At 41.4% G+C, this 27,182-nt stretch overlaps 1 long non-coding RNA gene across 1 annotated transcript in view; it reads left to right on the top strand.

The window, feature by feature from the left end:
- LOC143936005 (uncharacterized) overlaps positions 1-27,182 on the top strand; it is a 356,680-nt gene that overhangs the window by 230,735 nt on the left and 98,763 nt on the right. The window contains exon 3 of the long non-coding RNA XR_013263600.1: positions 18,284-18,347. This is a non-coding gene — a long non-coding RNA (uncharacterized LOC143936005). The remainder of the gene's footprint in view (positions 1-18,283; positions 18,348-27,182) is intronic.

The following is a 27,182-nucleotide window of genomic DNA, read 5'->3' as shown; positions in this document are numbered from 1 at the left end:
AGGAGGGGAAGAGGACTCCAGTGGCAACCTATGAAGCTCTGGTGAACTCCATGCCCAAGAGGGTTAAGGAAGTGCTGGAAAATAATGGTGGCCACACAAAATATTGACACTTTGGGCCCAATTTGGACATTTTCACTTAGGGGTGTACTCACTTTAGTTGCCAGTGGTTTAGACATTAATGGCTGTGTGTTGAGTTATTTTGAGCGGACCGCAAATTTACACTGTTATATTATTATACAGGATTTATATAGCGCCAGTTTGCGCAGTGCTTTACAACACGAGGGCAGACAGTACACTTACAATACAAATTTATACAGGAGGGATCAAGCTGTACACTCACTACTTTACATTGTAGCAAAGTGTCATTTCTTCAGTGTTGTCACATGAAAAGATATAATAAAATATTTACAAAAATGTGTACTTTTGTGAGACACTATGTGAATTTTCAAAGGAAAATGAGGCCACCAACACATTCCAACACGCTAAGAGGCATCTCTTTTTATAATTGACATACTGCTGTCACTGAAATTGGGACCTATACTTCATTATTAAATGCTTTCAGATTCTTGAAGATGGCTCCACCTTGTTAAAACCTTTAAATATCGAGATCTCAAAGAGCATCTATAGAATGTTCCTGTTAGCGCAGTGGCTTGCTTTGCCACATGTAATATAGCAATAGCAAATCGCTCTCTCTCCCAGATTACATTGGATGGTGCACTGCCGTTTCATCCACTGTGAATGGCACACCAAAGCGCCTCCAAAACCCATGTGCTCTGCTCAACATACAGCTTCCCATAGGTTCCAACGAGATAAAATGAAAAAAATTCATCCTGCCCTATTTTTGTGTGGATTGCTGTGTAATTCAGCCTGTTTTTGAATGACTGTTTAATGCACCACAGTGTGCATCAAGGTGTGACAATGTGTGTGATGCAGAACACAGCACTGTGGTGTGAATAGGCGGTGTGCAAAGAGCGTTTGTAAAGTCCTAATAGTTGGCTTCCTACAAAAAGGTGCGGATGTTTAACCGAAAAGGTCAATCAACCATCCAGATTACTATCACAGATGGGCCTCCTATGCAAAGTATGTCTTGTATATTTTACAGATTTTTCAGTGTAAGAATGTAAACAGTTCAGATGACAAGTAAAAATACTGACTGTCCTGACTCTTCTTCCGGAGGACGACTGGGTGTAAATATTACTCCATAAATCTTTCAGCTTTGTTTTACATTTAAGCCCTATTTGGTCCTTAAGGCATACTGTTCAAACAGTCTAAAACAATGTTTGTTCTGAAGACGTATGTATGCCTTCCCATAAAGAAAAAAAGTAGATCGTTGTTGTTGTTCCTCATGTCAGAGCTCAAGGTTCTTAAATTCCTTGGGTTGAAACCAGAACTCCAAGCATATTGCTAGATAGATAAAACACATACTTTTACCTGCCAAAGGACTTTTTTGCTTTCCAGTCTGATGTCTGTCTGGAGGGACAGGAGCCCTGAACTTTTTTTAGTTGCAGTTGAGGAGGACCTACAGGTCTTGTCCCCAGCCTTTGGACAGTAAAAGAAGCAGCAGCAGACTGATAAGCTAATCCCTGTCTTTCGGCTATTGCCTCGTATTAGTATGTTCCCCAAGGGACCACTCTAGATTCAACAAGTTCTTTCCCAAAACCTTGTAGAGGCAGCCAGATACACGACAACAGTCTGGTCTAGTGATGGCGTACCTTGGCACCCCAGATGTTTTGGAACTACATTTCCCACAATACTCAACTACACTGCAAAGTGCATGAGCATCATGGGAAATGTAGTTTCAAAACATCTGGAGTGCCAAGGTTCGCCATCACTGGTCTAGTCACTCTGGCTCAGTAAACAGTCTAGGGGATGTCTTTTCAGTATTTATTGCAGAAAAAACTTTTAATGGGAGGGGGACCATGGGGAATGGGATAATTTTAAACACTGGAGCACAGTTCTGCAGAGAACACTTCCCTCTCAAAGCAGCAGTAACCGTCTTTCACTTACAGCTAGGGACCATGAGACAAAGTTCAGCAAAGACAATAAGACTGTACCCATCTGACACATTACAGCTCTAGGTCACAAGGTAAATTGTCAGCACAAATAAGCAGACTAGTAAAGTCCAAGTTCTTACAGTTGGGGACCATGAGGTTGATTTGTAGCATGATTATATACAAACTGGAACAGTCCACATAATTACAACTGAAGACCATGAATAGCCTGTGGCACAGGGATTAGACCCTTTTTAGATCACAGAGCAGGACAAGTCTATAGGCCCTCTCTGTAGGAGAGCAGTCCAGCAGCACTCCAGGGGCAAATGGCCCCCTGAAGCTCGCAGATCAGCTCCCTGACATCTGACCAGAGCTGTAGCCACGTTGCTATCTACTGGGCACACCTCCCCAGGGATTGACCAAAGCATGGTAAATATCCAGCTTAGGCATTAGAATTTTCTGGAAGGTTCTTCACCTGTGGAGCTATGAGCAGAATCAATCTCAACTCCTCTAATTAGAGAGTAACTGAGCAACTAAATTTGCTTAGCATCATCTCCTAGGAGGGTGCTACACACAAGCTCTGCAACTCCTCCACTCGTTGGCTTAATTGAACAAGCTGAAGTCATAAGCTGGTTGGTTACCATGTAAAGCTTCACCATATTCTGTATGCTTCAGTTTTACTAAATCTACCCCAATGGTCGATGGGTGGGCCTGGAAGATGGGGTGGTCTGCCTCTGGGGTGTGTCGCGACCTAGTCGAACACGACAACCACTTTTAGGAAAAGCGCTTCAAAAACTAAAACTAGCGGCACTTTACTGCCAACGCCCCACTGCCCCAGTGTGAAAGTGCCCTTATAGTTGGACTCGCTTGGTGGGTGACGGCCCATTGACTGTCTTGAGGACTCTAACATCTGTGTTTGTACCCTGGTGGGGTCCTGTTTTAGTATTATGTTAGGTTTGGTGTTTCCATTTTTGTACTCCTGTTCTAATAATAATATTACGGAACAAAGAATTTCCCCCAATGAGTTTTCCCGTACCAACATACAATGTATAAGCCGGGCTTCTAGATCTTTAACACTTTGTTAGGGCAGACGGTGTCCAAATCTAGTTTGCATCCAATGATATTCCAGTGCAGTACAAAACCGGATTAATTTTGGTAATTGGCCCCTTCTTAACATTATATTATGAGAAAAGAGCAAGTAAAACTTTAGCAGAAATGTAAAAATATATATTTTTTTATGTTATGCATGGTGGATGAGAACATGTAATAAACCTAAAAAGGTGTTATCCCAATTTGGCTGCAAAAGTGTAGATACACTTTAAGACAACTTTTTCAGAAAACAATTAAATTAAACTTTCCGGTTGTAGGCATGAACATCTTTTTGATTGGGACAGACCTGATCAATGCTACTGCGGCTCAGGCTCGCTCATTAACTGCTAAAGGATTGGCTTGTACACTTTGATAATCAAAACTACGTATGTAAAACAATATGCTTTTTTGGGCTCCTGACAAAATGACATTTGTATTGGTAATTGGTACACAGAAAGTCCCCATACAGATATTCCTGCTAATGGGCCACTGTGCCCTGCAGGAGGGATTTTGTACTAGTTAATGCTATTTATGAACAGCATACTGTATATACTGTAGGTGGCAAAGGCTGCTTTTGAAGAATGTCTGTCTGTAAAATTGCTAATGCAAACTAACTGTTAAAAAAAAAAAAAAAAAAGTCATGGGAAGCTCTGTCTAAACTTGTATGTGACTGGTGCAATATAAGTTATAGATATGTTAACCCTTTCATGCTTAATCCGTATTTTTTGCTAGAAAATTATTTAGAACCCCAGAACATTGTATAGTTTTTTTTTAGCAGAGACTCTAGAAAATAAAATGGCGATTGTTGCAAAATTTTATGTCACATTGAATTTGCGCAGCGGTCTTTCAAATGCAATTTTTTTAGGAAAAAAAAAAACTAAAATGTAAAATTAGCCCAATTTTTTTGTATAATGTGAAAGATGATGTTACACCGAGTAAATAGATACCTAACATGTCATGCTTTGAAACACTGCTTTGGTGACAAACTATGGTACCTAAAAATCTCAATAGGCGGATATTTAAAAATAAATAACGATTACCAGGTTAGAGTTAGAGAGGAGGTCTAATTCTAGAATTATTTCCCTCACTCTGACAATCACGGCTATACCTCACATGTTTTATATGAACACCGTTTACATATGTGGGCGTGATTTAAGCGCGTGTTCTCTTTGCTGCGTGAGCTTGCGGGGCCTGGGGCGCTTTAAAAAAAAATTTCTTATTTTTATTTATTTTTTTATATTGTCACTTTAAAAAAAAAATTGATCACTTTTATTGCAAGGAATGCAAACATCCTATGTGACAGTAATAGGTGGTGACAGATACTCTTTATGGATCCCTCCTTTGTACTTCAAAGTATTCAGATCTCCAAAAACTGTGCCATTGGCAGCCGAGTAAACTGGAAGTGACGTTGTAATGTCGCTTCTGTGTTTACACAAAGCAGACTGGAACAAAGCCATTTCTGGCTTCTTTCTAGTCTCACTTTAACCGGCGGAAGAGCGGGATCATGCATCGCGTCTCCCGGTGGGACAGCAGGCCCTGTAAGAGCGGGGGGAGGGGGGACGTCCCCTCCCGCTCCTCCGGGATAACAGCCAAGTGGATTTTAGCCACATCGGCTGTTATCCCTGAAGAGCCGACCTCCCGCTCTAAAAAACGGTACCGAGATGATGCCTGCAGCTATAGGCATCATCCCAGTATAGCCTATTAAATTTGAGGCCCATATGTGCGTATGGTCGGCACCAAGGAGTTAAAACTTTCTTCTGGCATTCATCCTGTTCACCTAACTACCCTGCTAGCTAAATTCCTTCCATACTGTCAGTTTGCTACTGGCAGTATGGTCTTCTGAGTAATCCTTAATCCTAGGCTTGAAAATGTAGGCAAAGGGTTAACATTGATTTATGTAGCAAAAGTACAGTATACTTTATACATACAATTATAGTGGTTGTAAACCCTTAGTGCCGGTTCACACTGAGGCAGCTTCAAAGCCTCGCGACTCTGAAGCCGCCCTGTACAGCGCGACTTTGAAAGAACTTCTGTAATAGAAGCCAATGCAAGCCGCTCCGAAGTCGCCCCCAAGTAGTACAGGAACCTTTTTCTAAGTTGCTCTGATTAGAATGGTTCCTTTGCACTGCATGGAGTGCGACTTTTCAGACGACTAAGTCGCCTGACAGGTGCCTTGTAGGGATGAGCTGAACACCCCAAATTCGTACGAACGTTAGAACCCCATTAAAGTCTATGGGACTCGAACGTTCGAAATGAAAAGTGTTAATTTTAACGGCTAATATGCAAGATACTGTCCTAAAAAGGGTTTGGTGACCTGCCTCCTGCCCCAGGGGACATGGGTCAATGCAAAAAAAACTTTTAAAAACGGCCGTTTTTGGCGGGAGCACTGATTTTAATGACGATTAAAGTGAAAAAAAAGTGAAATATTCCTTTAAATATCGTGCCTGGGGGGTGTCTGTAGTATGCCTGTGAAGTGCCACGTGTTTCCCGTGTTTAGAACAGTCCCTGCACAAAATGACATTAAACAGAAATAACGTCATTTAAAGCTGCTTGCGGTTTTAATGTTATATCTGGTTCCTGCAATATGGTTGGAAATCATTGAGAAAAATGGCATGGGTAGCCCTCCCTGCCCATTACCAGCCCCTTTGGGTCTTGTAGGCATATTAAGGGGAACCCCGTACCCATATTAAAAAAAGGAAATACGTGTGGCCCCCAGGCCCTATATACTCAGAACAGCAGTATACAGGCGGTGCAAACAAGACAGGGACTGTGTAGGTTTGTTGTGTTAAGTTGAATCTGTTTGTAATTTTCAACCGGTACATTTTTAAAGTGTAGCTCCATTCAAAAAAACTATTTTTAAGCTTTTTGGAAAACATAGGGAAGGGTTATCACCCCTGTATAATTTGTTTTGCCGTCCATCTTTTTCAGAGCACGCAGACAGCACGCACAATCCCCTACCGCTGACTGCAAGCTCTATTTAAAACGAGCAAGATATTTAGCTATATAGGTGGATATAGCGGTGGATATAGCGGTGTATACTGCGTTCAGAGCACGCAGACAGCACGCACAATCTCCTAACACTGACTGACAGCTCTATTATAAAAGATAGATATATTGCTAGATATATAGGTGAATATAGCGGTGTATACTGCGGTCAGGGCACGCAGACAACAACCACTACAGAAGAGCAAGAACGAAAAATCGGCCGATAACGATCGGTGTATACTCTGTTGAAGGTACACAGAACACCCACTAACTGCTACAGATGCCAACACACTACACAAGGCCGCCGCGCTGGTGGCCTTATATAGTGTGGGGCGTGTGATTGGCCACAGGCATCCTGCCTGTGGCCAATCATGGCTCTCCTCGCTGCCGGCGCTGTGATTGGCCAAGCATGTGGGGTCACAGTGCATGCTTGGCCAATCATGAGCCAGCAATGCACTGCGCCATCGCAGTGCATTGTGGGCCATGGGCACCACACGAATTTGGTGCGAACGGCCCATGACGTTCGGAATTCGCCGAACGGGCGAACAGCCGATGTTCGAGTCGAACGTATGTTCGACTCGAACACGAAGCTCATCCCTAGTGCCTTGGTATGAACCGGGACTTGCACATACCCAGTGAAGTGACTGGCCTCAGCTGATACAGAGATTAAACAAATCCTCCTACTTAAAGGGTTACTAAATCCAGGATCCTGCATTCACTATATCTGATCTCCCGCAGTGCATAGAACATTAAAATGCAATTATTTTAGTAAATATAAACTGCTAAATACCTTTTCTCATCAGCAGTATATAGCAGTCTTGTGACTTCTATCTGTGACATGCAACGGATAGAGAAAAAAATCTGTAGATCGAGATGGTGGTGGTTGATGTCATCCATATATAGCTCCTTCCCTTGTATGCATCCAATAGGCCTTCAGCAGCCTGGTCAAATTGGATGTAACGCGCCCAGGGGTAGGAGCTATGTTCGGATGACGTCACCTGCTGCCAACTCGATCGACAGACTCTTTTTTTTTTTTTCTCCGTTGCATGTCTCAGAGCTGGACTTTCTTTTAATGCGAGTCAATACTTTTAATAAAGCCTTGGAAAGTTCAAGCAGAGAGCACTTGGATCCTTCTTTTATTTCATGTGCCTGTTCGGAATTCCTGGAAGATTGTTGCTGACTGCACTGGCCACAATTTACCCGACACGTGCTACAGACTCCTTGTTAATTCAGGACTCCTGGTTATAAGGCGAGCAAGCTAGCATATAGTGGTGAAGTGATTGTCACTCATACCGTATCTTCAGATTTCCACTTTGACTAAATCAACCCTGGCAATATGGGACTCCCTATATACTCGGTATGGCTGGGAATATAATCCCCCACTAATACCCTTGCTGAAACATGAATATTTCATGGAAGGAGTACTTGATAAGGGTTTTGAATCATGGTTCCCAGAGGTAACACCACTATTACACCAAGCATTAAAAGACTCAAAAATTAAACCAATTAAGTCCCTATGTGGAGTAGGTCAGCCAACATTTATGGACCAATGGAGATACATACAGTTGTCTCAATTTATTTGGAATCTCTCGCAGCCCATTCATTCACTAAAAGATCTGAATCCTATTGAAGCAATTATGCAATATAGAAATCAACCACAACATTGTATTTCTCTTTTTCTCAAAGCTTTGATGAATCTGCAAAACCCTGGGTACCCAGATTATATAGGTCGGTGGGAATAAGATTTGCAAATTACACTTACAGATAAACAAAAAGATAAGATTATACAATTTTGTTATATACCCACCACCATGAGTAGAATGACGGAGGTAAACTTTAAATCTCAATGGCATTATACAGCAGTAAAATTACATGCAATGTTCGACTTGACCTCGCCCCTGTGTTGGAGAGAGTGTGGAGAGCGAGCTACACACGGGCACATATGGTGATTTTTCCCTAAAATCTTGCAATTTTGGGAAGCATTGGCAAAGGTGATCTCTCTGATACTGGGCCGAGTAAAAACTAAACCAAGTTTACTTCATTGCACAAACGTACAACAGAGCAACCACATATTTGTTAAATGCTTGTAAATCTTTGATTCCACTATACTGGGGAAAAAGTTTAATACCTACTATCTCCCGGTGGCTACGAAGGGTTGACAAGCTCCGTCTAATGGAAGAAATAACCTGTAGAAATAAAGGGCTGACCAGGAAATATATTAGGACATGGGCAAACTGGTTTGAATTTAAGGAAACTAAACTATATTATGAAATAATATCAGACACCGATGATAAATCAGAGTATGACTTATTAATTAATATTGATTAACCTTAAAGTTTCTGCACCTCCCTGATAGTTCTATGTATTTACATTTGTCGTGGGTCCCCCTTCTTTTTCTTCCTTTGGATTATTTTTTCTTTTTTTTCTCTTTTTCATTTTGTGTGGTTCCTGCCCCCCTCCCTCCATTTCACTATTGGAGGGGAGAGGATGGGAACTGATCAGATGAATTGCATTGTATATGTTTCAAGATAATGTTTGGAATTTTCTAAAATGCTGAAAAAATTAACAAAAAAAATAAAACATTTCCACTTTTCCCACATGTGGATCTCGCTTTCTTCGGCCTGGGCTTTGTGGTTCATAGGATAAACTTTTGTGGACTTTCATCTTTTTTTTTATGTAAATTGAAATTGGACTGTTTTGCGCTGCACTATTCTGTTTATTTCTATTGTATATGAGGTTTTGTGATTGCTTCCTAGTGCTCAGCTGGCAAATAATTAACAATTTATTTCGGTGTTTGCGCTGATTGTTGTACCTTTTTTTAATTGTTCATATTTCATGTCTGAGGTTTAAAACCACTTTAAAGATGAATTCCAGGTATGGATGTTTTATACATAGTTACTATGGTCCAGCTTGGACCAATAATAACTATGTGTATACCATACTTTGCCAATGCCCTTGGAAGCTGGAAATCACTCAAGTAGATATTGCTACTCCAGTGAATATTAGGGGTGACCCGTTCGGATCGGCACACGCCGCGATCTGCAGAGCACTCCGCGGTCTCGGCCTTGGGAAAGGCAGCGGCTTCGGCCTAGTTCCGGAGCAGCGGCCATCTTGGTACACCCGTCTGCGTTTACAATGTGATTGCTCCGTGACGGAGCGATCACCTGTAAACAAACCCGGTTCCTCTCTCCCCTCTCTGTACTGATCTGTACAGTGGAGGGGAGAAATCAGATGGCAGCCACAGCCATCCCAGCAATACCCTGCCAATACTCTGCAATACATACCCTGCCAATACTCTGCAATACATACCCTGCCAATACTCTGCAATACATACCCTGCCAATACTCTGCAATACATACCCTGCCAATATTCTGCAATATGTACCCTGCCAATACTCTGCAATACGTACCCTGCCAATACTCTGCAATACGTACCCTGCCAATACTCTGCAATACATACCCTGCCAATACTCTGCAATACGTACCCTGCCAATACTCTGCAATACGTACCCTGCCAATACTCTGCAATATGTACCCTGCCAATACTCTGCAATACGTACCCTGCAATACGTACCCTGCCAATACTCTGCAATATTTACCCTGCCAATACTCTGCAATACCCTGCCAATACTTATCCTGACAATATTCTGCAATACCCTGCCAATACTTATCCTGACAATATTCTGCAATACCCTGCCAATACTTACCCTGTCAATACCCAGCCATAGCCATCCATGCTCAGCCAATATTACATTGGGGGAGATGACGTGGATATTACAGTGGGGGAGATGTATATTGCAGTGGGGACTATATGGTGGTGGCATTTTCACAGGTTTTTGCAAATTCAATTATTATTTGCTAATCTGAAAAATGATCCGATCCGTGACTCTGATCCGAGGAACGATCCGATCCGTGAGTTTTTTGATCCGTTGCACCCCTAGTGAATATCCTCTTGCTTACAGGTCCCATGCAGCAGAACACCTTTACTTTCATGGTTGATATCTTTATCATGGAACAGGAAAAGAACAACAAACAAGTGCACATATAGGAAGGCAAACACTTCCTCTTAATACATTACCATAGAATACACATTGTAACACTGCAGTGCCACCTGCTAGATAGAAAGGTATAATGCACACAGTACATAGTTCACAGTATAAAGCAGATTGCTGCTGTTCTTCCAACAACCCTTCTTAACAGCATGTGCTTTATCAAATTATATTCTGCTTCTTCTGGAAACAACTATGATGTTCCTTCAACAAAGGCTTGGTGAGTGCATGGGCAGTATTGAATGTCAATAACACCTTGCTCTTGATTGTCCTTCAGTAGGTGATACTTGACATCGATGTGTTTGGTCCTAGGATTGACCCTTTCTGATTGTGAAAGTTTTATGCAACCCTTGATGTCTGCAAAAATGGGAATTGGTTTTGACATGTCTATCCCAATGTCCTCAAAAATTTGATGAATCCATATTGTTTCTTGACATGCATGTGCTGCTGTAATGTACTCTGCTTCAGTTGAAGATGGAGAAACAGTTGTTTGCTTCTGACTATACCAACTCATGGTTCCTTACCCATACTGGAAGATGAATGCACTTGTAGATTTGTGGTCTGTGTGTCCCCAGCCCAATCAGCATCCACATATCCGACCAGTTTTGGATGTGATGTTGCTGGTAACCGTAATTTCATCTGAATTGTACCTTTGAGGTAGTGCATTACTCTCTTCGCTGCTTTACAGTCAAGCTGACAGGGAGCTGGGACTTTCCTGCCTAGTATGCCCACTACTGCGGCTATGTCTGATCTTGTCACAATGGCAACATATAGCTGTTTACCGATTGCTCTGCAATACGTGTCATTGTTGGGTAGCAAGTTTTCTGCTTCATTTCTCTTTTGATAGCCTGGTTCCATAGGAGGTTTCACTTCCTTTGCACCTTTCATATTTTCTGAGATTTGTTCACGTTCTCATTCCACATCCTCGCAGATTGCTTAAGACCGTAGATGCTCTTCTGAAGTTTACACACAAGGTTGTCTCCCTGTTTAAACCCTGATGGTTGCTCTATGTAGAGATCTTCCTTAATGTCTCCATTTAGGAAAGCAGTTTGAAAGTCTAGGTGTTTCACTTGCATGCCCTTCCCGGCTGCAGCTCTTAGCCCTTGTACACACGGTCGGAAATTCCTACCACAAAATCCGTCTGATTTTTTTTCCGACGGATTTTGTCTGAAACTGGTGTTGCACACACACGGTCGGACAAAGTTGTCGGAAAATCTGATTGTTCGGAACGTGATGATGTTCGTTTGTTCCGATGGGACCACGTTCAGCCTAGTAGCCAATAGCTCTGCTCTCGTACTTTGATCTGAGCATGCGTGGCACTTTGCCCGATCGGAATTCTCTACAAACGATCGGACAAAGTCAGATCGGATCAGGTATGTCGGAAAATTTTATATCCAGCTCTCAAACTTTGTTGGTCGCACATTCTGATGGAAAAAGTCAGATGGAGCCCACACACGGTCGGATTATCCGACAACATGATCCGATCGGACATTTTCCATCGGAATGTCCGACCGTGTGTACAAGAGCTAAGAAGCACACTGATGGTGGAGTGTTTTACGACGGGAGTAAATGTTTCATTGCAATCTTCGCCGAATTTCCAGGAGTAACCCTTGACAACTAGTTTGGTGTTGTATTTGTGGATATTGCTTTCTGCGTTTTTGACTTTACTTTGAAAGTCCACTTACTTCCTGTAGTTTGCGGTTAGCAGGGAGCTCTGTTAGTGTCTCAGTTTTATTTTCTTGAAGTGACTTAATTTTTCTTCTGCTGCTTTTCTCCATTTATTGGCTCCATGTTTTGGCAGTTTTTCTATGTCTTCCCAGGATGTTGGTTCAAGTATGTTGTGTGTTTTGACAGTGTATGACAGCTTGTGGGGTGATATCCCATTTGTAGTCCACGTGGATCTTCTGACTTCAGACAGTTCAGCAGGATCTGGTGGAGAACTTGATTTAGGAAGTGTGAGTTCCACCTCTTGTTCTGATTCCTGCACAGGTTCGCTTTGGTTGACCTTTTCTTCTGGTTTGCCTGGCATATTCACTTCACAGCTTTCAGAGATCTCTGTTTCTGGTGATTGCCTCTCATCAAAATAAACACTGTTGCTTATTGTCACTTTGCTGAACCAGAGCTAAAAGTGGGACTTTATATGAGGCGATATACGCTATATATATACACACCTCCATCCCTGATATCTTGAAAAATAAATAAATGAAAAAATAAAAAATAAAACAGAGTGGGACTTTATATGAAGCACATCACTAGACCGAATGAGCCAATCAATATACACATTGTTTAATATCAAAAGTCATACACATGTATATCACCATAAATAATAAATTGATATAACAATAAAATGATGGATCTCAATTGATAAGTATAAACATAATATAGTATTACATGATTAGTTCAATATAGAAACATTGTTAAAAAGATTAATTCATAAATGTCAATAAATAGAGTCTAAACATTTCATGATAATACACAATTCATTCAATACAGTGTACACATATAGTAATAGACTTTTAGTATGTAGACCGAGGTATACATAATAGTAACATTTAAAACGTTAGCAATAATGGTAGATTGGTTCATTAAAGTAGGATATAGTCCAAATATGTATACATAAATACTGTGACAACGCATCATAAAAAAGCTCTACGCGTTTCGTGGTTACAATACCACTCGTCAGGAGCAGATGCAGGATTTTTTGGGGGGTATCTATAATGAAATAAAATTACCAAGTAAATATAATAATCCAGAATATAGCAATATAGAAGGGAGAGGGGAGCCACACAGGTCCCAAGCAATCTCACCTATCTGTAGTATGTAGGTACAAATATTGATGATGGCGTCGGAAGGTAAAAAACATTTTTGATTTTAGATTTTTGAGAGACGTTCCTCCCGGGAGCTGAGAAGGAGAACCCCAAGACATGGGCATAGCCACACTGCTCAATGGTAGACGTAGACAGGAAGTGAATAAATTCCAGCCATGGTATATATACTTAATGGTATGCATAATTCATCTTAGAATTGGTTCCCACACATATCTGTAGGGATCAAGATAATAAAATAAAAATTAATAATAAAAATAAAGAAATAAAGAAATAAAAACTAATTCCACAGCTGAAAAAAAGAAAAAACTTCCCATAGTGAAAAAGGTGCCAAGAAGAAGTAAAGAGCCAAATAGTAAAGGAAAAAGGTCAGGTGTAATTTAGGTAGAACAAGAATATTAAGTAGAGAAAAAACATGTGAAATGTCGCCAAGATACCTTCACAGGCACATGAAAAAGTTGCAAAACGTGCAGTGGTGACTTGTAGATAAGGTCAGCCAGTGTGTCAGCATTGAGACCAATGTGGTTTAAATAGTAGTCGTGTATGAAGGACATCCCTCAACGTCACGCGGCGTGATGACGGGGAGGCGGCGTCATCGCCCAGGCAGCAATGTGTACCCGGCGTTTGGCGCCTAAACACCCCACGTGTGCAACGCCGATAGACAAACATGCCCGTAAGGCGGCGTCACAAGTGACGCCGCTCACTCGGCATATGGGCGTGGCGTCGACCCGCAGCAGACACCTGACCCGCTCCCCATAGGAGGAGGAGGGGGGAAGGCCATGGTGCGGGTCGCAGCTCCCGGAAGTAACGAGGCAAAACCTAACCCCAACTCTCGAAGCTAGTGTCTAGATCTAAGAGAGACATAATAACAAATCTGTGTCACAGTATAAATATGGATAATATAATAAATATAGTGATGTGCTTCCATCCCTGATTAGATACAAAAATGCTGAACCAGAGCTAAAAAACAATGTGTATATTGATTGGCTCATTCGGTCTAGTGATGTGCTTCATATAAAGTCCCACTCTGTTTTATTTTTTATTTTTTCATTTATTTATTGTCACTTTGTCAGTCTTAGGGTGTAGGATTCTGTAACCCTTAGTTTGCTCACTGTAGCCTAATAGAATGCCCTCTATGGCTCTGTTCTCCAGCTTGGATCGTTTTTCACTTGGAATATAGGTATATGCTTTACATCCAAACATTCTGATGTGCCCTATGCTAGGCATTGATCCATGCCACATTTCAAATGGAGTACTTTTAATGGCTCTTACGGGTAGTTTGTTCTGTAGGAAGGTTGCAGCCATGTGCTTCTCCCCAGTGCTTGGCATCTGGCAACATGCACCTGGCCTTTTCTATAAGAGTGTGATTTTTTTTTTTTTTCTTTCTGCTACACCATTTTGTTCAGGATTGTATGGTGCAGTTGTCTGGTTTGTACTATTCCTTGTCTCTTGAGTTACGAGGCCACTTCTTTGCTTATGTATTCTCCACCATTGTCGGTGCATATTATTATTCCTGGTTTGAATTATTCCTGGTGCATATTATTCCTGGTTTGAATTTGTTGCTAGACATGGCAACAAACTCCTGAAGTTTCTCTGATGTTGCATTCTTGTGTTTCGTCAGATAAGTAATTGTGTACCTGGAATAATCGTCTATGAAAGTCAGTAGATCTCTTTTCCCGCCTGACGTGGGAGTTTCCATTGGACCGCATACATCTTTTTTGTCAAAGACAGGTATCCAGTCCGTCCCCCCCCCCCACTTTTGGGTGAACTTCGCTTTAACACTGGCAGGGTGATTACAATTTTATTTTATTTATTAAAAAAAAATCTTTTATTCATGCAAAATCCCAAAAGGAAAAAAGTTAGCTAATACATTTACCCCCCCCCAAACTGATGATGGTGCTGTGCCTCCTGTACTCATTCCTTTAGCATTGTGTCTCCTACAGGAGAGGTGTTACTGGCCAGATCAGCAGGTGAAAACAGGGGAAAAGCCAAAGAAAAGAAAACTGATGAGGCCACCACATCTAATGATTGATAAGCTGTAATATCTTACATTTTTGATTTAACACCGCTTTAATGACTAAAGTATTTAGAAAATACCAGATTTAGAAAATATTTAGAACTACAAACGAAAAACCAGTCAGGTCACATACATGGATGTATGGATTTTGTTGGCTTTGCGTCACTTCAGGCGCCTTGGGCTTTTGGGGACAGATCATCACTTCTGGCCCTGTAAATAAAATGTCAATTATTGTAAGAATGTTTACAATGCAACTCCATGTGAAGTTCAGAGAGTAAGGGTATGGAGTTAAAATTTAACCTCTTAAACTTTGATTCAAAGGGATTTCGCTAAGCACGCTTATCACATGGGTAACACTCGTGTCTCTTATTCCCAAAAAGTCATCCCACACAGTTGCTGGGATTTAACAACATGCTGACGGCATGGAGACGGGGTTGTAGGTAACTTTGGTAATGCATCTTGTATTCCCTTAAGCTGCTTATCACAACTTCTCTAAAATATTGTTTGCATTTCTACAAGCACTGACATTTTTTTCTTGAGGGAATAAAATAATTACCCTGTGACCTTTTTAAACCCATTGTTTCTTTTTTGCAAGTTATTACTGTTTACTTCTTGCTGAACAGAACATATTAATTGAGGGCATAGTGCATTATTTAAAACAAGCCTTTTTTTCCGCGCTAGAGGGCTAACAGTATACATACCCTGGCCATCACATATGGCACATCTTACTAGCAAATTATAGATTACCTGCAGGAGCTTAGTCATTGAATTTTTAGTAGTATAGACCTAGTTTTGAAGATGGGACAGGTGGAGCTATGTCAGATATTCTTGACAGGATCTAATTTTAATTGGAACCTGCGAAAACGCATAGCATGTTATTGCTGACCTTTCCTTTTTAAACATGTGAGTTGCCTGGCTGTCATGCTGATCCAATGACTTTAGTACATTTAAGTCACTGACGCAACACGTTGAGAGCAGAAGAATCCAGGCAGATAATGTTTAATATAGTATATAAAATGTGCAGCGCTAAAAAATAAGAAATCAAATATGCAGCATGTAGGACACAATGGCCAGGATAGATTGTGCCCCAGATAATGTCTTAGCAGACGAAACGTGCCAGGTTCACAATCTATCCTGGCCATTGTGTCCTACATCTGAGTGAGTGGCTACCCTGTACCAGCATGAGGCGTTGACGTGGGATTTTCTAAACTACTTCCATACCCATTATTTGGCGTTTACATGCTTTGCTGTCATAACACTCTGGTAAGCGCATATTCAGTTTTAGTGGGGGATACTCACAGATGAGGAGTCGGGAACCATGAATCAGACAGAAAAAAGAAAATGCAGTAAAAATCACACCTTTTAATATAATGGTAAAAATGGTACAAATAGTAAACATAGTCAAAACAGTTTAGTACCCAAAGCGGGTAGTCAGAGCAAACCAGTAAATCAGGAAGTCAGAGATCAGCGTAGTCGGAAGCGGCAAACAGGATCAGGAACCAGAAGGGATATCAGCCAGCGAGTCTTAACAGGAACACAGCAGAGAATTTCCAGATGGGTTTGACCAAGGCAAAGGCACGGAATGAATGAACCAGGCAGTTTAAATAGCCAGAAGGGGCTGGCTGACGAGAAGAGTCAATCCCGCTGTGTCCAATCACAATCAATAGTTCATTAATTTAGCCAATCAGTGGGTCCAGAGGCCATGATGGCCGCCGTCGATTCACAGGAGACATGGATTAGCTGTCTGCCTGTGTAAACAAGGCGAACGGTGGATCTGTCAGGAAGGGAAAGAGAGATCTTGTGATTCAGCTAAGCTGAATCACGCCTTTCTTTTCCTTCAGTGTGACACTGCCCCACATAGTAAGCACCTCCCTAGGGTACATTTAACCCTTTGATCTCCCCTGATGTTCACCCCTTCCCTGCAAGTGCCATTTATACAGTAATCGGTGCCAATTTTACCACTGATCACTGTATTCGTGCCCCAAAAATTGTCACTCATTGTCAGATTTGTCTGCCGCAATTTTGCAGTCCCACTAAAAATCGCAGATCGCCACCATTACCAGTAAAAAAAAATGAAATGCATAAAAGTCCCTAAATCTATCCCGTAGTTTGTAGATGCTATAACTTTTGCGCAAACCAAGGTAAAACCGAAGCTGAAGTTAGTCACTTCTGTTGCACCAGAATTTTTTCACTTTGGTCTTTTGATATTTATGATTTAATGCAATATATGTTATGAAGTTGCACTGTATTGATTTCAATTCCTATATTTACTCTTTTGGTACACGTTATTCATATTATTTTGGTACTTTATTGGCCCATTTATGATTTTGGGAGGCAGTTCACATTTCTTATTTAATTTATTTTTTAGAGCTGCACTTTTTTATATACTATATTTGTTCAGAATTGTTTGTTGATAGTGCTGGCAGCTACATTTAAATTTTGTTTCTAATCAGTTAGCTCAGTATTCTCCAAAAAGCTAATGTTTAATGTTTGCAGAAGGTGGTCTGTATTGGCTGCCTCCATATTTTTTCCCAACAGAGTGTGAGGGGGGGGGGGGGGTGGGGGCGGACACAATAAAGCTGCTTTTCTGATGGTAATTGCTTTTGTTTGGTTTTGGTTCTGACAGCAACTCGTGAGCCAAATTCAGGTAGTTATAATATTATATAGACAGATTTTGCAAAAGTGTCTCGCGTGCTTTCTAAAAGTAAAGCAGTATGCGCCAAATTCAGGTAGAAGTTCTACACGGGTACAGGAATGTGGGGCACGCTAGTGCCACTTTTAGAATGCTTGTGAGACACTTGTGCAGAATCTATTTGCGCCAGTCTTTTATGAATTCCAAGGAATATTCCCTTAAAGAGGAACTTCCTATTTCTTACAGTCAACAAAGCTTCCATCTTAAATTGTTTGATCTGAATTTGCCATGGTGTTGCACAGTTACATCAGTTAGGCTAGTATTGGTATTGGTGGCGATACCGAGTATTTGCACAAGTATACCCGAAACCAATATTTTAAGGCTTGGTCCTTTAAGTTGTCAGCGGGTCTCCCCTGTTGAAAAAAGCATCCGGTAATGTTTATTAACAACATTGCTCATCCACTAAACTAAAAAGAAACATTGTTTCTTTTTGTATCTTTCTGTCTCTTCATCTGCAGATCAAAGTGATGAACAAATGTTACTCTGTTTAACCCCTTATTAAAGCATAATTTACTCTAATCAGCCTTAATTAAATCCCTATTCTCCTCCATTTAATAATTATTTCCTGCCTTTTTTTTGTTCATGTCTATTTTATAAACGATAAACAATTAAAACCTTTTTTTTTTGCCTTGTTAGTGAATATTTTTACAGAACTGGAAAGGATCTGCAAGGAGGAATGGCAGAGGATCCCCAAATCCAGGTATGAAAAACTTGTTGCATCTTTCCCAAAAAGACTCATGGCTGTATTAGATCAAAAGGGTAAAAAAAAACCAATAGCAGTGCTCAAATAAAACCAATATAAAAATAGTTCAAGTTAATAAATTCAAGCAAGTTCATTGAATGCTCTAAAAAGCTAAGTCTAAAAACACACGACTGTCAGCATAACAAATATTGTCGTGATGACACACAAATCATTGTGTGAATTGATGCACTTTAACATAAATTGTATCCGATACCACCAGATGACAAGGGGGTAACATCATGAGTTGACTTCAAGTTCTAATCTCGAATATGTGATCCAACAGCCCGAGGTATAAGGCAGGATATGGTGATCAAGAAGGGCTAAGCTCCTGGTAATGGGTTTGCTTGCAATGTATTCTGTCCGCTATATGCTGCGAGATGTGGGTATGTGTAACTCACTGTGGCCGGCTGGGCAGGTTGGCTACTGGAGCTGTGGTGGCGTCCCGCAAAGAGTCCTCGATGGTACAGGTCCAGCCGCTGGGCATGCTAAGCCCTCATGCCGAAAGCCGAGATCAATCGGAACCAGGGAACCCGGAAGAACGGAGGTTATCTCAGATGTGGCTGGATCGTAAAGCTTCTTGTTGTCGTAGCGACCGTGGCTGACATGTTTTGCGTGCATGCGCCTTCTCAAAGTCACTGATGCTCAGGGCAACACAGGCTATAAAGGCACCTCTATAACCGTGGGAAGGGAACAGCACAAGACTATGATGTTAACATAGTCTTGTGCTGACTTGTGCTGATGTTAGCATCATAGTCTTGTGCTGTTCCCAAAGTATTGATACTCGTACTCAATGGAAAAAAAATGGTATCGGTGCATCCCTAAGTTAGGCATTTGATTAGACAGTTCAGTTGTGAGCTCAAGCAAATGTGATAGCTAACAATTGCGGTATTACTTGAATGTAACTTTCTTGAGGAACCGTTGAATTGATGGGTTTCGTTTCGCTTTAATGAGTGCCACACGACTGCCAACCTGTTCGCCCCGCTTTGTCTCTGTAGAAAAAAATCACTCAATGCTTACATATCACATAAAACTTAAAAAAAAAATATATATTTTCTGTGACCGAAAGGAATATGTTCATGTAAAGGAAAAATGAATAAGTAAGAGGAAATTATAGATTTAGCTGAGCACTTTCCTAATTTCATGTTGAACATGTCGTTCTTTGCCATGAAAGGTGAAAGCCATTTATATTGAGCAATAATATAATATTTTTGCCTAAAGCAGCCTTTGTCCTGAATATGAATTGCGGCAAAGATTCATTAACATGTTCCCACTGGATAGATTAAATTAACAGTTATGCGCTAATCACCAGGTCTCATAACCGCTTTTTTTTTCCCAGGGTAAACATCACAAAGGGTTTGAGGTCATAGAAAACGCTAAGTTGCACTAAATTCGTTTTTTTTATGCAGTGGTGAAGCATAACTATGACCAAAGAGATAAACACACATAAGAACTATTTTTTTATTGCAAATCCTTTATAAAGTAATGTACATAGTACTTTTCCACAAATACTGTAGCTGCTGACTTTTAATATTAGAACACTTACCTGTCTAGAGAGTCTGCAATGTCGGCACTCCAGCAGATTTTTCTATCTGCTCTTGGGGGTGGGGGCTGTGAATGGCCTGGCAGTGGGGGAAGGAAGAGGGGTGACGAACAGGTACCTGGCAAAAACAGGTACCCGCTCCCCCCCAATGGGGCCAAATGTGGCACCAGAGGGAGTGAGGAGGCCACTTTTAAATCTGCTTTAAGCCTGATACACACAATGAGATTATCAGACAAATAATAGTCTGAGTTTTTTTTTGAGGGGTGGGGGTTTGCATGCTAGTCTACATATCAAAAAACAAAAGGTTACTAAAGTATTAAAATTCTCGTATGACAGAATACAATTTCGGAAGTGATATAATGTATCGTATTTTTGGATGAAAAGTGTACTGTTTAAACGAAAATTATAAGATCTGATATCGTATGAGAAAAGTTTGTGTCTTAGGATATTTTCGGACGAAAGCTGTACACTAACGATCAGAATAACGTACAATCGTTTCAATAGCGGCATTTTCCATCTGATTTTCTGATAATGTTTGATGCCCTTTAGCCCGGCCATAGACTAAGCAAAAATTGACAGGCAAACTCCTCCCACTGAGCCATTGTGTTCTCCCTGCCGGGGGGTGGGGGGGGGGACACACAACACAGTGATTATTGCTAGCGGCTGTAACAGCACGTAAAATCTGGCAGGTTAGTTGTGCCCAAGTTGATCGATCAACTTTGGCGCATTAAGCCTGTCCATACATGGTTCAAATTTCGGCCGATTCCTGCTGATGCGAACAGTCTGGCCAGCTATATTTCAGTCTGCAGATTTTTAGACTCCATATTACTGCTTTACCTTCTTTATGCTATTTGGACTACTAATAAATATAACATTGGCGACACCCATCCTGGGATCTTTACCACTCTTAGAAGGAACCCTTTCAAGGTAAACAATAGTGCAGCCGCTGCTCACTTGTTTTTGAGGTTGGGTTCATGACAATGCAGCGGCTCACAGCAGTCTCTATTCACCGTTTTCAGATCTGATTTCAGATGCAAACGGCTCCTCTGCAATTCTCACCAGAGCAGCAGCGGACATGTGTGAGCCGGGTCCATAGAGAGACCTGTATAATCCAGGTATCTGCACCCACTTCTGGGAATAGCTAGCCGCAGATGCCTGCTCCCCCCCCCCCCCCCCCCGCCGTTGTGTTTTGGGAAGCACACAGTTCCCAGAACACAACGGGGACCAGTGAAGACGCACAAAGCGCATGCGCAGTAGGGAATCGGGCAGTGAAGCCGCAATGCTTCACTTCCTGATTCCCAGACATAGGATGGCGGTGGGGGCAGCCGAGAGATGAGCGATTACTCGTCATCTGCTGCCAACATCGCGGGCACCCTAGGACAGGTAAGTGTCCATTTATTAAAAGTCAGCAGCTGCAGTATTTGTATATATATATATATTTTTTTTTTTAAGGTGGCCCTCCTCTTTAAGCTCTACCAACCTACAGAATGGGAAGTAGAGGCCTGCATAGATTTTTGTTACCTGTGGGTTTGAGCCACAGCAAGGGGCAAGTGTTGAGTATGAGGCTATTCTGCTTTTAGTTTAGATCTGTGCAGGCACAGAAACCTATAATACTTGCAAATGCAAGACTTAATTTTGCTTCAAAGCGACAGGTGATTACTTTTAAATCCTGATCCTGGACCAAGATTGTCGCTGGAAGCTACTGCATACAGAAATTATTGGCTTTTCAAAACTGTTTATACCATATGTTACTAACTTTTCCAGCAGAGTAACAAGGAAAGTGTGTAGCCAGTGGCCAATACAGACACTATTCCATATAATCCTGTACAGGGTCACATGGCGGTCACATGACCATACAACGTGAATGGAAAAGCAAAAAAAAAAAAACAGGTTTCAGTGACCATTTCTACTCCAGTATGTATAGCATGAGTATAACCATTAAAGGGGTTGTAAAGCTTTGTTTTTTATTTGCTACATAGGTTCCTTTAAGCTAGTGCATTGTTGGTTCACTTACCCTTTCCTTCGATTTCCCTTCTAATTTTTTTTTTCTTTGTCTGAATTTCTCACTTCCTGTTTCTCCTCAGTAAACTTCACACCATCATCCGAGCGGTGTTTAGTCAGCCAGAACAGCTTACTGAACAGTTTACTGAGGAGGAACAGAAAGTGAGAAATTCAGACAAAGAAAACAAAGAAAAAAAACATTTAGAAGGGAAATCGAAGGAAAGGGTAAGTGAACCAACAATGCACTAGCTTAAAGGAAGCTATTTAGAAAATAAAAACAAATCTTTACAACCCCTTTAAAGACCTCAGAATGTTAGCATAGAGCAAATGTAGTACTGATGTCAAAAAAAGTGTTGAGATGTTTACCAGGAAACTACAGAGCAGTGAGCCTAACTCCAATAGTATGTAAAGTTTTTGAGGGAATGATGAACTACTGTATCTTCAAGAATTTGTCAGTGATAAGCCTAGGTTCACATATATGCAGTGCGGGAGACGCAGCAATCCCTGCACATTGAAATTGCACTGTGTTTTTGATACGCTGCGGTTGTCAATACAGAGTTAACAACACCCCAAAAGGATTGCAAAATGCATGGTACAAAATGACCATTCTATGCAGTTTCAAAAAAGATGCCTGCACTTCTTTGGTGCGATTTGATCCCATTCAAAATGCATGGGTTTAAATCGCACCACACTGAATCACATTTGAATTGCACAAGAATGCTGTGTGGTTCCTGTGCGATTCACATGCAATTTATAGTGTGAACCAGGGCAAAAGGTATCCAAAGGAAGAATCCGCATGGATCTAAGAGCGTTCTTTTCAGATCAACCTTTTAATGTTGTAAGTTGAAGTTTACAAGAAGGCCAGTAGACCTAGACTGACTGGAATTTGCTAAAGCATTCAACACCGTACCCTCATAAAAGTTTAATTTGTAACCTATTGCAAAGTCTATTGGTACATGGGTGGGAAACTGGTTATGTAAAGAGAGAGCAGAGATAAATTACTCATTCCCCAGATGGTCTGAGGTTGTGAGTGGTGTGCCCCAGGGTTCTGTCCTCAGGCAAATACTTTTTAAAGCTTTTTGATATTGAAGCTGAAATGTAAGAATTCAGTTTCGGTGCTTCTTGATGATACTAGATTATGCAGGGAAACAAATTCAGGACACAATATGAAAACGCTCATTTGGAGAATTTGTGATTTTTGGGGTTCCTTTTAGACCAGACTTAGCAATGCCAAGCCTCAGCTAACAAATCTAGCAGCATAGGCGTGCGCACTAATGTGTGTCCCGAGATCGGCTGTAAAATGCTGCAAGAGACTGTATAGGGAGCTGCCTGTGAGACCGTTTCCAATTGCGCAGTAATGGAGGCATGTAAGAGCCGCTCAGTGCGTGAAACTGTAATGTAATGTCACTGCTTGCAGAGACCAGCTGTCATAACTCGACGCTGAGGGGCCAAGCCCAACTCCTGAGAAACAACCCCACACCACCATCCCTCCTCCAACAAATGATTTGGACCAGTGCTCAAAGCAAGGTCCATAAAGACATGGATGAGCGAGTTTGGGGTGGAGGAACTTGACTGACCTTCATATTAGAGTGGAGACTGCGAGCCAAGCCTTTTCACCCAACATCAGTACCTGACCTCACAAATGCGCTTCTGGAAGAATGGTCAAACATTCCCATAGACACACAACTATACCTTGTGGACATCCTTCCCAGAAGAGTTGAAGCTGTTATAGCTGCAAAGGGTCTCAATATTGAACCCTAGAGACTAAGATTGGGATGTCATTAAAGTTCATGTGTGCGTAAAGGCAGGTGTCCCAATACTTCTGATAATTTAGTATGTATATGTATATATGTGTGTGTGTGTGTGTGTGTGTGTGTGTGTGTGTGTATGTGTATGGGGTGCTCGTTACAAAAAAAAATGCATTGATTACTGTGTAAATGTCACTGGCAGTGAAGAGGTTAACCACTAGGTGGCGCTGTAGGGGTTAAGTGTGTCCCAGGGAGTGATTCTAACTGTGGGGGTGTGTGTGACATAACACTGATCATCACTCCTGATTACAGGGAGCTGTGATCGGTGTCCTGTCACTAGGCAGAACGGGGAGATGCTTGTTTACATTAGCATTTCCCCATCCTTCCTCTCCGTGAGACGATCGCGGGTATCCCCGCAGACATAGAGTTTGCAGGACCCGCGATCACGGTCACAAAGCTCCCGGTGGGCGCACGCCCACAACCCGCCTCTTGAAGGGCAACGTACAGGTACATGATTCTGCCTATACGTGCCCTTCTGCCGCAGTATATCTGGCCAGGAAGCGGTTAAATACCAGCAGATTATAAGATGGTCCTCTATTTGATTGTTTTTCATTTTTTATTTTTATTTTTTTTACTTTACAGCATAAGTACACTTTAATTATTGCAGAGGATAACTTGTGCTTTAGGCTATCAGGATACGTATAGGGTTTTGTACCCTATCCTTTGTAAATGTTTGACAGTAAAAGACTAAAGCCTCGTACACATGATTGGATTTTCGTCAGGGAACTGTGTGATGACAGACTGTTTGCCTAAAATCCAACCGTTAGTAAGCTCCTTCAGACAATTGTTGTCCAACTTTCGGCCAACAAATGTTGGATGGCAGGCTAGTAAGTTTTTGGCGGAGAACGGTCTGTTGTCAGATTTTCGTATCATGTGTCTACAAATCCGTCACAGAAAAGTCCAAAGTACAAACACGCATGCTCGGAATCAGTGCTCACCAAACACGACATTAGCAAAAGGTGCCCAATGGGTGGCGCTCAAGAGCTGAATTTCGACGTAGTACGTCACTACGTTCGTGTTTGTTGGCCCACAATTGTGTTCCATTAGTATGCAAGACAAGTTCCTGGCACACGCCCTTGGGACAAAAGTCTGACGCTCAGTTGGCCAACAATCGATCGTGTGTACGAGGGTTCAGTGTCATTGGTATGGTTCTGAGAAAAGAGTTGCTGGAGAAATGTTTATATATCTCCCTAGACTCCAAATGTGCTGTAAGCTGTAAAACGTCTTAGACGTTCAGGGAAGTTTATGATCAATCATATAAGTTACAAGCAACTTCCTGCCGCGGTATTTACAGGTGACCCAGCTGTCACTTTTTCTGCATCCAGGGACAGTAGATGGGCAGTAAATCTGGAGGAACCAACAATGAAAAATATCGTTTTGTGGTTTTGAATCCTATTCATATAGTTTAGATTGAATTGACATTCGTCTATGAAATCACAGTATCCACTGGTAAAGTAGATAGCTCACGTTGATCTTTTGAAAGGGCAGAAAGGGGGCGGATTTGATCACACATCAGGTTTTACTGCTCAAGGTATCTTAGGCTGTTATTCCTTAATCTCAGACATCTTGCACATGGACGTAATTATTATTATTATTATACAGGATTTATAGAACGCCAACAGGTTGCGCAGCAATATACAATGTTAGGGCAAGTAGTACAGTTACAATACAAGAGGAATACTTTTACTAATGCTTAAAAACAGGATATTGCTGGCAGAATAATTCTGAGTAAAAACGTTATGTTCCGTAAAGACCTTGCATACACGTGCGTACAATCGCATAAATGTGCATATGGGTATAGTTGTGTATACAAGCATATACAGTGCCTTGCAAAAGTATTCACCCCCTTGGCATTTTTCATGTTTTGTTGCCTCTCAACCTGGAATTAACATGGATTGTTTGAGGATTTGCATCTTTTAATTTACAGAACATGCCCACAACTTTCAAGATTTTTATTTTTTTGATTGTGAAGCAAACAACAAATAGGAAACAAATAACAGAACACGTCAATGTGCATAACTATTCACCCCCTAAAGTCAGTACTTTGTAGAGCCACCTTTTGCGGCTATCGCAGCTCCAAGTCTTTCGATAAGTCTCTATGAGCGTGCCACATCTTACCACTGGGATATTTGCCAATTCCTCCTTGCAGAACTGCTCTAGCTCCTTCAAGTTGGATTGTTTACGCTTGTGAACAGCAATCGTTAAGTCTGACCAAAGATTTTCTATTGGGTTGAGGTCTGGGCTTTGACTAGGCCATTCCAACACATTTACATGTTTCCCCTTAAATCACTCAAGTGCTGCTTTAGCAGTGTGTTTGGGGTCATTGTCCTGCTGGAAGGTGAACCTCCGTCCTAGCCTTAAATCACACACAGAGTGGTACAGGTTTTGCTCAAGAATATCCCGGTATTTAGCACCATCCATCTTTCCCTCAACTCTGACCAGTTTCCCAGTCCCGACTGCTGACAAACATCCCCACAGCATGATGCTGCCACCACCATGTTTCACTGTGGGGATGTTGTACTTTGGGTGATGTGATGTGTTGGGGTTGCACCAGATATAGCGTTTTCTTTGGCCAAAAAGTTACATTTTAGTCTCCTCAGACCAGAGCACCTTCCTCCATACAGTGGGAGTCTCCCACATGACTTTTCGCAAACTCAAAACATGCCATTTTGTTTTTTGCTGAAAGTAATGGCTTTCTTCTGGCCACTCTGCCATAAAGCCCAACTCTATGGAGCCTATTGTCTTCCTATGTACAGATAAATATAAAGTGAAAAGTTATCCACATTTTAAAAGTCCACACTGAAAACAATGTTTTGAAGTCCACACTTAAAGAAGTGGTTATAAACCATAAACTATAGTCCAAAACAATAAAAAAAGTTTTAGTGACAGAAACGTGTTAATAAAGTGTTTCGATGAACTGGATATCACCATCCAGGTTCAAGCATAATAATGCGTGAAGAGTGAAAAAGGGGTCCACCACCGATAAAACTGAGGCTTACCAGAATGTATGGACTCAATATGGCATATGCCTAATGAGTCATCAGAGCTTTGCGGTGACAATGCACCAAGAGTTGGAACGTCAACGTGTGTGTATTTTTGGACACCGAAAGTTAGTAATCCCAATTTTCTTCAGAGAGACACAGGTCTCAAGAATCGGAACTTCAGAGATATAGTCCATAGCATGGATTCACAGTTGTATGGCCATAAATTAAATAAAAATCACACATAGTGTGAATCAACTTAACAGGAAATTTATTTAGAAAAGGTAAATGGAAACACTCACATTTAGGTAGAACAAGTAGTGCTTGTGTAACAGAAATAGTAACGCAATGGAAACAACAGGCTCGATCCGACGTGTTTCTGGGGTCTAATCAGAGGAAGATTGATAGAATACTTCACTTTCTCTGATTGGCTGAGCGCTGATCAGATGGACTCTAGTGTGTT

The sequence above is a fragment of the Lithobates pipiens genome, unplaced genomic scaffold, assembly GCF_037356315.1.
Source record: "Lithobates pipiens isolate NorthernLeopardFrog02 unplaced genomic scaffold, aLitPip1_a1.2 Scaffold_28, whole genome shotgun sequence".
Lineage (NCBI taxonomy): Eukaryota > Metazoa > Chordata > Amphibia > Anura > Ranidae > Lithobates > Lithobates pipiens.
This window is presented reverse-complemented; position numbering and strand designations above follow the sequence as displayed.